The sequence below is a fragment of the Ailuropoda melanoleuca genome, chromosome 10 (genome assembly GCF_002007445.2).
Source record: "Ailuropoda melanoleuca isolate Jingjing chromosome 10, ASM200744v2, whole genome shotgun sequence".
Lineage (NCBI taxonomy): Eukaryota > Metazoa > Chordata > Mammalia > Carnivora > Ursidae > Ailuropoda > Ailuropoda melanoleuca.
In genome coordinates, this window is record NC_048227.1 from 67,102,039 (window position 1) to 67,115,309 (window position 13,271).

Sequence of the window (13,271 nt, forward strand, 5' to 3'; positions counted from 1 at the left end):
TTCTGGAAAAGCTACTTTTTAAAAAATTCAATTAATTAACATACAGTGTATTATTAGTTTCAGAGGTAGAGTTCAGTGATTCATCAGTTGCATATAACACCCAGGGCTCATTACATCACGTGCCCTCCTTAATGCCCATCACCCAGTTACCCCATCCTCCACTCACCTCCCCTCCAGCAAGTCTGTTTGTTTCCTATAGTTAAGAGTCTCTTATGGTTTGTCTCCCTCTCTAATTTCACCTTATTTTCTTTTTTCCTCCCTTCCCCATGATCCTGTTTTATTTCTTAAATTCCACATATGAGTGAAATCATATGATAATTTTTTTATTTTTAGTTGACATGTTTACACTTTCCTAAAAACATAGTAATAACTTTCCTAAACATCGTAAAGTCGGGTTACATAAATTATTTTTACCATTACAGGCCCTCTGGAAAGTGCTCTTGTTTTTGCAATGCTCTCCCAGTACTCTCAGTACATCAATTACAGGGTGATCCCCATCTCCACTCATGCCTTTAATCACCATCCATAAGCTGGTACCCCTAAATTCAGTTCTCGCTTGTTACAGTGGCTGCTATGTGTTCACCAAACTTTGTTTCCCTTTCTCCCTAGGAGCAGAGCCTGACCGTGTTTCCCACCCTCTTTTATAGTTGAGCAGGAGGATTGCAGTGAGTGAGTGTTGCCAATGTAATGGCGTGGAAGAGCACAGGCCATTTCCAGGTGGGTCCCTAAAAGCCTTCCCGCGCAGCCCTCCTTGTCCTCTCTCTCTCTCTGAAGGTATAGACAATGATAAGGCCATGGAGTCCGAGAGCCACCTGAGGGAGGAAGCCTGGGCCCTGGATGATTGTGCGGAGCACAGCACCCCACCCTCAACCCACATCAGACTGTGACATGAACCAAGAACAATGTCCTTTGGCAAAATATTGCAGGAAGGAGATGAGCATAGGAAAGAACTGACGAGCTCTCAAGCAGTAATGAAAGACAACAGACATCTCAGAAATGTGAAGTTTTGAAAGTTTGTAAAACACAACTGCTTCTAGACCCCAGAGAGTACGAGCAAGGCTGAAAAGGCTTCGGACAACAAAGCCCCATGGGGCACCTGGGTGGCTCAGTTGTTAAGTGTCTGCCTTCGGCTCAGGGCATGATCCTGGAGTTCTGTGATCGAGCCCCATGTCAGGCTCTTCCACTGGGAGCCTGCTTCTTCCTCTCCCACTCCCCCTGCCTATGTTCCCTCTCTCGCTGGCTGTCTCTCTCTGTCAAATAAATAAAATAAAATCTTGAACAACAAAGCCCCAGTAAATTTTCTCAGTTGTACAAAATGACCCAGGTTAAGTAAGGGTGAAGCCTTCAGTTTTAGATGGATGGCCTTAAGGCAGCCACCATTACGATGAGTAAAAGAGGAATGGAGGTCACATCCATGTTCACAGCAATATTATTCACAATGGCCAAGAGGTGGAAGCAACACAAGTGTCCACAGTATGTAGACGAATACATAAACAAAATGTGATACACACACACACACACGTACACAATGAAATATTATTCAGCTTTAAGAAGAAAGGAAATTCTATTTACTACAACAGGGATGAAACTTGAGGACATTAGTATATAAGGGAAATAAGTCAGTCACAAAAGATAAATATGGAATGATTACACTTATATGGGATTTCTAGAGTAGTCAAATTCATAGCGACAGAAAGTAAAATGGTGATTTCCAGGGACTGGGGAGAGGGGAAAATGGGGAGCTGTGGTTTAATGGGTATAGAGTTTCAGTTCTACAAGATGAAAATAGTTTTGAAGATTAGTTGTACAGCAGTGTGAATATTAATGTACTTAACACCACTGAACAGTACACTTAGAATAATCAGGGTGGTAAATTTCATGTTATGTATTTTTTTTACCACAATAAAAAAAAAATGGAAGCTACTATGGACTGAATGTTTGTGACTCCCCCAAATCCACATGCTGAAGCCCTAATCCCCAATGTGATGACACTGAGTTGGGGCCTTAGGGAGGGTAGTGCCCCCATAATGGGATTACTGTCCTTGTGGGAAGTGGAGGAGAGACCAGACATCTCTCTCTGTCTCTCTGTCTCTCTCTCTCCACACACACACACACACACACACACACACACACACACACACACAGCAAGGAAAGACCACATGAGCCCTGCGAGAAGGCAGCTGTATACAAGCCAGGAAGAGGGTTATCACTAGGAACCAAACCTTCCAGCCCTCTGACCTTGTACTTCCAGCTTCCAGAACTGTGAGAAATAAATGCCTGCTGTTGAAACCACCCAGTCGATGGTATTTTGTTACAGCAGCCCAAACAGACATAGGCAAAGAAGGGAAAAAACCAAAAACCCAACAAACCAGGCTCAAGAAAGATGTGAAGAAAAGAACTCTGGATCCTGGCACATGCAACTGATGGGAAGCAGAGATGAGAGGCTTGTTTCCAGGGGATCTGTGCTGCCCAAGAAACCACCACCTCACTCTAAAGAAAGCCTTTGTTGCTTTTAAGCTGTAAAACAACCTGGGGCAGATAGGACACCAGAAGTACAAGCAAAAAAAGACAAAACAGATAAAATGGACTTCATTAAAACTAAAAACTTTGTGTTTCAAAGAATCCCATCAAAAGTGAAAAAACCCCACAGAATGAAATTATTTGCATATATCTGTGAAAGGACTTATATCCAGAACATACAAATAACTCATAAAACTCAACAATAAAAGGACAAGTAGCCTAGTTCAAAAATGGGCAAAGGATTCGAATAGATATTTCTCCAATGAGGAAACACAAATGGCCAATAAGCATGTGAAAAGATGCTCAGTAATTTAGTCATTAGGGAAATGCAAATCAGGACCACAGGTGAGATACTACTTCAGACACACCAGGATTGTTATCATCACAAAGACAACAACAAATGTTGGCAAGGATGTACAGAAATGAGAACATTCTTGCACAGCTCTAGGGACTGTAAAATGGTACAGTGGTGATGGAAAACAGTTTGAGAGTTCCTTAAAAAGTTCAATATAGCTACCATATGAGCCAGCAATCTCTCCTATTACATACCCGAGAGCAATGAAAACATATCCACAGAAAACTTGTATGTAAGTCTGCTTAGTAGCATTATTCATAATAGCCAAAAAGTGGAAGGAGCCCAAAGCTCCATCAACTGATGAGTGATAAACAAACTGCCGTATATTCATATAATGGAATACTATTAGGCCACGAAAAGGAACAAACTATTGGTCCACACGACGACTTGGATGAACCTTGGGAACATTATGCAAGTGTTCTTCAGGGCCAGTCCCGAAAGCTAAAAAGCTCTAGGACAGAAGGGACCAAGGCCCCTGAATGATTTCGTGGGCTAGAACAACTCCTCTCCCACACACAGATGTGCTAGACACAACTTAGATTGTGTTAAGCCACTGTAAGTGCCACAGCGGTTAGCCTACCCTGAATAATACATGACAAATTTCCCTAATGAGCACCAGATCCTTTGGCTGCAGCAAACACTACTCCAATGTTTGAGAGGTTCCCTCACCAAAAGAATCAGCCCAAATAGCCTGCATAGTCACAAATATTTCTAGATCATCCAACATTTCTAGAATAGGGCCTCAATTTAAAAAAAAAACACAAAACTTAGCACCCAAAAAATGGGGTAAAAAGCCTCACAAAAATATACAAAACAAAAATATGTTAATGATATTCTCACAATCCATTATATTCATATTTCGTAATCTTCAATGCTAGATATATGTACCCTCTCCTGCTTTTTCACAAGGTTGATAAAGTTAACAAACTGTCTTTTACTCTAGATTGATTCAATGAAGGGTAACAAGAAAGTCACAAGCCAGGACGGGAGTCAAAGTACTGCTCATATACAGCATCTAGAAAGAACAGACACTCTCTAGTACATGATGTGAACTTACATTTCACATGCTGGTGGCACACTTGGATGCCTCTAAGGGACACTTCTCGACCTGTTCCAGAGCCTCCTCAGTCCCCTAGAAGTCAGAGCCCTCTCAGCGGGGTTGGGTGGAAAGACGTGTTTCCACCTCTCCCTGTCTCCCCACCTTAACTGGAGGCTCATGCGAGGAGTCTGCCACTGGAGATGCAGCGTCACGGGATCCGGAGGAAGAGGCAGACAGGCTGCCTGGTGTGAACAGCAATCTTGCCTGGGAGCAGGGGTTCCTAAGCCTGGCTCATCAATGAGAACCAAGGTGGGTTTTAATGATATAGATTCCCAGGTCCCACCTCTGAGAGTCTGATGCGTAGGGTTGGTGTGGCCTAGAAAACTGAAGACCAGCTGAGTGGGACGGATGCCGTGGCTCTTCTGTGACTGCTAGACTCGCACGAACAATAAATGTCCACTTCTCTGTCTTGCTACAAAGTTCTGAGCATCTTGACGACGAAGGCCTTGTCTTTTCATCTTTGTGGTGTGAGTAGCTAGCAGACAGCATGATGTTGCTTAGTGCTCAAGATAGATTTATCAAGCAAAACAATAAATTGCCATCACGCTTGTTTTTAAAATTTAGACTGTATTTCCTACCTAGCCTTGTGAGTATAATTTAGTAGCACCAAATATATAATTATGATATCAGATTTTTTTCCTACAATGTCCTTAGCAAAGGTACCCTCTATTTTAAGAGTCTACGGACACCCCGCCCTGGAATTCTAACTCTGTGCAGTGTGTGCAAAAGGACACATTAAAAAAAAAAACTGAGAAATTCCCTGCAGCCTTGGAGGTCAGCCAGATATTCTGACTCAATGGTTCATACTAATATTCTTAAAGGATATTATAATTCCAATCCAAAAATCCTTCACAAAACAATCAGACTTCATTCACTTGAAACATGAGAGAAAGAAAGAAAGCAAAAGCAGCCATATTTAAGAATTCCTAAATATGATGTTTTAAGGTATGAAACATCTTAAAGAAAAACTTGAAGTGTTCTCAGAAAAAAGGGCATCTAGATGATGATGGCTTTTGTATTGCTGGCCAAATGAAGAAGTCTTTGAACTGAGTGAGGAGTAGGTCAGGTCTTTTAAGGGTGAAATTCAGAGAATCTTTATTTTACTTCAGTAGAATACATGATTAAGTATTCCCTTTTCACACTTAACCCTTCTAATCTGCTTACTAATTAACAACTTGATATGCTTTATGTCTCTAGAGACATTTTCTCAAGAGCTCAGCATTTGGCAAATAACTGTATACTTTGCATCAGGAAGATTAACAGGCTTCTAATTAGGGAGAGAATGAACTAAGATTCTGAAAACTGTTAGTCAAAAAGTTAGATGAGCTACCGTTGGAGGCAGATCCAACTGTCTCATAAATTGTGGAGTGACACACGGATTAAGTGGTATGAAAAATGAACATGATGGACACCTGGGTGGCTCAGTTGGTTAAGTGTCTGCCTTCAGCTCAGGTCGTGATCCTGGAGTCCCAGGATCGAGCCCCACGTTGGGCTCCCTGCTCTGTGGGGAGTCTGCTTCTCCCTCTGCCTCTCCCCCTGCCTCGTATGTGTGCTCGCTCTCTCACTCTCTCTCAAATAAATAAAATCTTAAAAAAAAAAAAAAAGAAAGAAAGAAAAGAAAAATGAGCATGAGCTACAAGGGAACTTAAAGATGTTTCCATTGTTCCCGCCACCGAGCAGATGATACATGCACACTGTACACTGAAGGCATACTTGACAGCCATCCCAAGAGCAAAACCAGTATGTGCTATTCTTGCACTGTTCTCTAAGTGACATTATGTCAAAGGATAGTTCCTCCAGCTGGAGGAAAAATATCACATAATTGGTGGTAGATGTGATCTGGGGACAAACTAAAAACTACTACAGGGCTCGACTAGGTGTGACTAAGTGGTGTCTTTACCAACCCCACCACCCTTTTTAATCCAGCTCTTTGAGACCCACTGAGCTCAAGACCCTCCCCATCCAGAAGCACCTCCTATTTAGATGGAGTCACCAGGCTATTCTGGCTACACTTTGCTCCCCAGCACTGACAAGCCTACCAGCACGGACAACTGCTGTATGACATGTTCTTCAGTATATTCCTTAATTGATTCTTTTGTCCTCAGTATACGGAAGTTCTGGACAGGCCAGCCACTTTGGAATGTCCACCAAGCCTATAATTCCACAGTCCCTTCTTTGCAAACTGCCATGCAGCAACAGTGGGCTAGGCCAGAGACGGAAACTGACTAAGGGCAGTCACTCCCTAAGTCACCCAGAGGCCTCGGGGCTGCTGTGGCATGAATCTACTAGGGACAATTTAATTGGCCCTCTTCTGAGGGTACCTGAAATGGACACAAGAGGGAGAACTGAACTACTGATGAGAGCTGAACGAGTCTGAAAAACCCACAAATACACACACAGAGAAACAGTCACAGGAAAGTATCTGAGTCACAATAATGGGAGAGCTGGAATGGCTGCTGTTTTATATTTACTTTGCACAAACTCCCATTCCCCAAATTATGTTCCAGTCACCAAAAGAAGCAGCTTCTTTTTTTCTGTTCCTCAGTTTCCACATTTGTAAAAAGGGGGTTATAATGATAGGAGTCTGATATAGAACTATTACGAGAAAGAACTGGGTTATTACATGTACAATACTTAGAACAGAGCCTGGCATCTAATAAGTACTAGATAAATACAGATATCCCTTATTATCCAAACTCCTCCTTTCTGAAAATAGGAATTTGAATATGGTAAGATAAATTTGCTGATAAATTCCTTGCTACCCAAATTCAGGAACAACATAGATTTGGCTAGAGATACTTGTGTTACTTATTATAGCTAAGCACCTCATCATGTGTCAGATACCATGCTGTGTGATTTACATGTAAGAGTAAACGAACCTTCTTTTTTTTTATTGACTTCTATTTGACATGTAACATTATATAAACTCAAGGTATACAACACACTGATTTGATACACTTATATATTGTAATATGGTTGCCATTGTAGTGAAAGTTAGCACTTCCATGTTATGTTAATTATCATTTATTTCTTTTTTATAGTGGGAGTGATTAAGATCTAGTCTCAGGGCACCTGAGTGGCTCAGTCAGTTAAGCCTTTGACTCTTAGTTTTGCCTCAGGTCACGATCTCAGGGTTATGAGATCGAGCCCCACGTCGGGCTCTGTGCTCAGTGTGGAGTCCGCTTAAGGCTTTCTCTCCCCCTCCCTCTCCCCACTCCCCAAAATAAATCAATCTCAAAAAAAAACCTAATCTCTTAGCAAGTGTGATGATTAAAATATAATACTGTTGTTTATATTCACTATACTGTGCATTAGCTCTCCAGGACTAGTCTACCAGTTGCAAGTTTGCACCCTTAAAAAAACAACTTTCCTTCTCCCCCCACCTCCAGGTCCTGCCAACCACTATTTTACTCTCTGTTTTAATGAGTTTGAGTTCTTTAAATGCTATATATAAGTGATATCATACAGTATTTGCCTTTCTGTCTGACTCATTTTACTTAACTAGCAATAATGTCCTCAAGGTCCATCCTTGTCATAAATGGCAGATTTCCTTCTTTCTCATGGCTGAATGTATTCCATTGTATATACACACACTATATCTTCTTTATCCATTCATCTGTTGGTAGGCACTTGGGTTGTTTCCATATCTTGGCTATTGTGAAGAATGCTGCAGTAAACATGGGAGTGCAGGATATCTTTTTTTTTTTTTTTAAAGATTTTATTTATTTATTTGACAGAGATAGAGACAGCCAGCGAGAGAGGAAATACAAGCAGGGGGAGTGGGAGAGGAAGAAGCAGGCTCCCAGCAGAGGAACCTGATGTGGGGCTCGATCCCAGGACCCTGGGATCACGCCCTGAGCCAAAGGCAGACGCTTAACGACTGAGCCACCCAGGCGCCCCCAGAATAACTATTATTGATTTAGAAAAAGATAAGACATTTTAAAAGTAATGGAAATAACATGCAACATACATATAAAATTTTTGATAAGAATCAAAATACCTCAGGTGATAAAACCCCGTATCCGATATCCTGCCATAAAACCCACAAAGCAGAAGAAATCTGTATATAATCTGCTCACTTTAATATCCTTAAACAAACATTTGCACATGTGAAAAAACACTCCAAATCAGAAATTCAAAAACTCAAAACAGAGAAGTACAAAAAAGAAGATGTACATCCGGAGATGACTCAGGGAAGAAAAAGGAGAAAGAAAATAATTTCAGAAATGAACATTCAAATCTGAGATGCCAAAGAGACAAGACTGGAAATATAATAAAGGGTGCTATGAAGAGGAATAAAAACACCAAGAGAATAAAAACAAAACACAAAAGAGTTAAAAAGTCTAAGACACAAATTGGTTGCTACAGAATCTAGGCAAAGAGGATCTAAACTATATGTGATTAGAATTTCTGAAAAGTAGGGGCACCTGGGTGGCACAGCGGTTGAGCGTCTGCCTTCGGCTCAGGGCATGATCCTGGAGTTATGGGATCGAGCCCCACATCAGGCTCCTCCGCTATGAGCCTGCTTCTTCCTCTCCCACTCCCCCTGCTTGTGTTCCCTCTCTTGCTGGCTGTCTCTATCTCTGTCGAATAAATAAATAAATAAAATCTTTAAAAAAAAAAGAATTTCTGAAAAGTAAAAACAAAGGACAGAGCTTATATATATAAAACTATAATTCAAGGAAAATTTTCAGAAGGAATTCTATATTTCAAAGGGCTCGCTAACATTTTGACAAACCGACCAAGAATAATCACCTGAGACATAGCCTAGTAAAAATATTGCATTTAAAACAAAAGAAAAAAAATCCTTCTGGGGCTTCAGGCCAGAAAATCAAACTATCTACAAAGCAAAGGATATCATAATGGCATTTTGTTTGTCAACAGCAACACACATAGCAAGCCTACAGGAAAGAAAGTGTAAGGCTAGGTCTTTATATCCAGCCAGGCTGTTTTCAAGTATCGAAGCTATGAAAAATAGTTTGAAATCTGCACCAACTCAGTATAGCCCTTTCCAAGGACTCTCTTAAGAGTATGAGCTTCATTTAATTAAGAGATGTCAGTGATGCTCTGGATTGACGGTGAGCACTGAAGACATTTAATTTTAGATAAAGACCAAAACATAGGAAGGGATACAAGTAGAAGAGTATGTATTATCTATCCTATCAAAGTATAAATAATACAATATTTTTTGTTTTTTTTAATAGTAAAGAGAAGGGAGGAGGGGGAAAGTAGAATAAGTTCATTGGTTACCACATGGGTAACAAAGTCAAAGGTATTACTTAAAGCTCCCAAGTGAGGATAAAGGGGCTGCTGGCATAGTTATCAAAGGTATTTTTTTAAAGGCAAGTCCTAGAACAGGTGTTGGCAAACTTTAGGTGGCAGGTCAAATCCAGTTCGCCTGTTTCTGTAAATAAAGTTTCAGTGAATCACAGCCAATTCCATCCAGTTACATATTGTCTCTGACTTCTTTTGCTCTGTCTACATCATAGCCATTAATGTAGTCATACTGTCCAAATCAACAGAGGTGAGTGGTTGTAAAAGACAGTATGGTTCACAAAGCCTTAAATATTTACTATCTGGGCCTTTATATAAAATGTTTGCCAACCCCGAATGTATAACAAAAATACAAACCTTCCCAAATGCCAAACACATAGAAAAAGAAATATAGTAAGTTTTTAAAAAATGAAACAGTTAACACCAATCATATTGGTAATACCAATAAATGTAAATGTGCTTAATTCATACAAGAAAAAGATTTTCAGATCATTCATAAAGCAAAATAAAATAAAACCAACTGTGTGCTCTATATAAGAGAACAAACAGTCTTTTCTGCTCACAGGTCCTGTCCCCATGATATAATAAAAGCACCTCAAAAATAAAAATAATTTTTTTTAATTTAAAAAAGAACACATTGAGGGGCGCCTGGGTGGCACAGCGGTTAAGCGTCTGCCTTCGGCTCAGGGCGTGATCCCGGCGTTATGGGTTCGAGCCCCACATCAGGCTCCTCTGCTGTGAGCCTGCTTCTTCCTCTCCCACTCTCCCTGCTTGTGTTCCCTCTCTCACTGGCTGTCTCTATCTCTGTCAAATAAATAAATAAAATCTTAAAAAAAATAAAAAAAATAAAAAAATAAAAAAAAAAGAACACACTGAAATCTAAAGGTCAATCACGAAGGAAGGAGCAAAAAGATACTAGGCAAATGCAAATAATATGAAATCAAGAGTTGTGATCTTGATACCAGGCAAGGCAACATTCAGACCAAAAAGCATGAAGACAGAGAAGTACAAATACCAAAGCCAGGGCAGCTACCTTCAGAAAGCAGAAGCTTTGAGAGATGCAAAGAGAACACGGCAGACAAAGAATAATAAGAGACTAACACATCATTCTCAGTCTAAGATATGTCAAACATACAAAAGGTAAGTAAATTATTTAGGGGACCTAAACAACATCATTTATAAGCTTATGTGTGTGTATATTACATTCTGATTATAGAGAATAGAATTTCTCAAGCATACATGGGCCAGTCATGAAAGGTATCTTTATATGAGGCCACAAAAAAAACGAAAACAAAAACAAAACAAAACAAAAAAAACAAACCCAAACCAAAACAAACAACTTTATGAAGTTCCTTAAGGTACAAATAATACAAACAAGATTTTCTGGCCACAATACCATAAAACTAGAAATTAATAACAACGTCAAAACACAATTTAAAAAGGTTCTTCTACCTGAACATTAAAAAACTCTTTAAAGCAAACTCTTAGGAGAAAGGGGATATACAAATCCAGAACACAGAATTCTAAAAAAAACCTATGAAAAGATGACTATAATAATTATTGAAGCAGTACCAAAGAGTATATATATACTATCTTTTGCATAACAGAAGAGATGCAAACACATGCAAACCCCCCCATGTATTTTTGCTTATTTTTGGAAAAAAAACAAATATAGGAAGGATAAATCAGAAACCAATGAAAAAGATATCTGTAAAGGACAGGAAAAGATAGAATGGAAGAGGTAGGGATAACAGTGTGATATCTTTGGTATATCTTTTTATATAGTTTTGACTTTTGAAACACATTTTACAAATTCGGAAAATAAAATCTAAAAAAGACTGAAAAAAACAAACCCTAAAAGTGAACACGAGCATAAATTTAAAACCCTATTTCCTAACTATCAAGTCAATACTATAACCACACAAAGAAAATAATTAATTCAAATAACCTTTGAATATGCACTCTGACCAAATATGACCTTAGTGGGATATATTTTAAGCACAAGAAAAACTGCAAAGAAAGCCTTAATATTAGTTTTTATTGTGGTTGTTGTTACCGGCAATAGCATTGGTATAATAATTCTGAAACTATTTTGCAGACTCAATTGAGTTCAGAAACATAAGGAGCTCTGTGAACTTTCATATACACATGAAATAAAATAATTTTGGAGAGTCGTTAAGTATCTTCTCACCCTAACCTAACAAGACTAGTTAGAAAACACAGTTTTTTCAAAAGTACATAAATAGTTGCACAATAATTTAAATGTACTTAATATTGCTGAACTATATGCTTAAAAATGGTTAAGATGGTAAGTTTCATGTTTGTGAATTTTACCATGCAGTAGGCGTAGAACCAGGATATTGACATCTATCAACCCTAAACTGAGACTATCCCTGGGAGAAGGGTATTGTAATTGTCCTTTCACAGATGACTAAATTGAGGCCCAGAAGCGGCAATTATGTCGCATAAGACTAGAAAGTAGTAACAGAGACTAGAATGGACTCTGGGTTTCTCTGACCCCAAAGCTTATGCTCTTTCCACCATAACCAATCAATTTTTCGAAAAGAACATTAACAATTTAGTTTTGCTTTATTTTTAAATTTAATTTTATTTTTTAAAAGATTTTATTTATTTATCTATTTATTTATTTATTTGAGAGAGAGAGAGCGAGAGAGGACGTGCATGCATGTGCTGGAAGGGGAGGAGCAGAGGAGGAGGGAGAGGAAGAGGGAGAGAATCTCAAGCCCACTCTGTACTGAGCATGGAACCGACTTGGGCTCAATCTCACAACCCTGAGATTATGACCTTAGCCTAAACCAAGAGTCGGACTCAACGGATTGAGCCATCCAGGTGCCACATACTTTCGCTTTATTTTAAATAAAGGGACATTCACTGCTTTTGTTATTGTTGGATATTTCTTGTTACTGAATAGTGATAGTGGCAGTTTTAAGGACTTTTACCAAGAATTCACAAAGAGAGAAATAATTCCAGAGGAAAGGTGTTTGGTCTCTTGGACAGTAACATCTGCCCTTCCTGAGTGTTTCAGGTCATATCCTCTGCCTGAAAAATATGGAGCCTAACAACTCAAGGTGGAAGAGATTCAAATCCAACTTATTTGCCTAATCTGTTTTTAAACACAATTTTAAATTTTTGAACAGTGTAAAAATGTGATGTCTGGTTGAAATGCATGGTCAGGCCAGCATGCATTAGAAACATTAGGTTCAGAACCAAAAACAGCAACTGCTAAGTGCTCATCCACATGTGGTGGCCCTGTTACCCCTGGGAATTGGCTGTTCAGTAAGTTCAGAGACCACAGAAACCTAAGCTCTGTTAGTACAAGGTAATTAAAAAATATCTTCACTAAATTGCTCAAGGAACCCTTCCACAATGGAAAAATTTAAAAATCAAACCATTACATAATAATACAGTTATGCAACATTACAAACTGTCTTAAAATGCATGATAAAAAATTAAATAGTATGAATGTCTTTATGAATCCAGAAATAGTTACGTAGGGTGTGGAACAAATCAGAATGCCATCAACATCCACAACTGGATGAACAAGAACTAGTTGTAATGATAATAACTAGAAGAGAATAAAGATCCTATAATTCCTGGAATGTGGTAAATTATAGTAATCTTTAAATGAAATAGATATGCCAAAAAGTTTTAAAAAATAAAAATTCTTGCATAAATGTAAAGAAGCAGAAAGACTAAAATATCAAGTCTGATCCGTGCCACAGTTCAAAGAGGTATTAAAGTCTGGATAGTAGCCAAGACAAAATAGAAACATCTGAAGAATTTTATCTTGAAAAGATAATCATACAAATGTTTACCATAATAATAACCATAATATCAGTATCTACTGCGGTACAATGGTCAAAAAAGTAAGCCCTTGGGGCGCCTGGGTGGCACAGCGGTTAAGCGTCTGCCTTCGGCTCAGGGCGTGATCCTGGCGTTATGGGATCGAGCCCCACATCAGGCTCCTCTGCTATGAGCCTGCTTCTTCCTCTCCCACTCCCC

The 13,271-nt window shown here is 39.1% G+C and overlaps 1 protein-coding gene across 6 annotated transcripts in view; it reads right to left on the reverse strand.

The window, feature by feature from the left end:
• Window positions 1-13,271, reverse strand: part of MCM9 (minichromosome maintenance 9 homologous recombination repair factor) — an 89,192-nt gene that overhangs the window by 12,263 nt on the left and 63,658 nt on the right. The window lies entirely within an intron of this gene.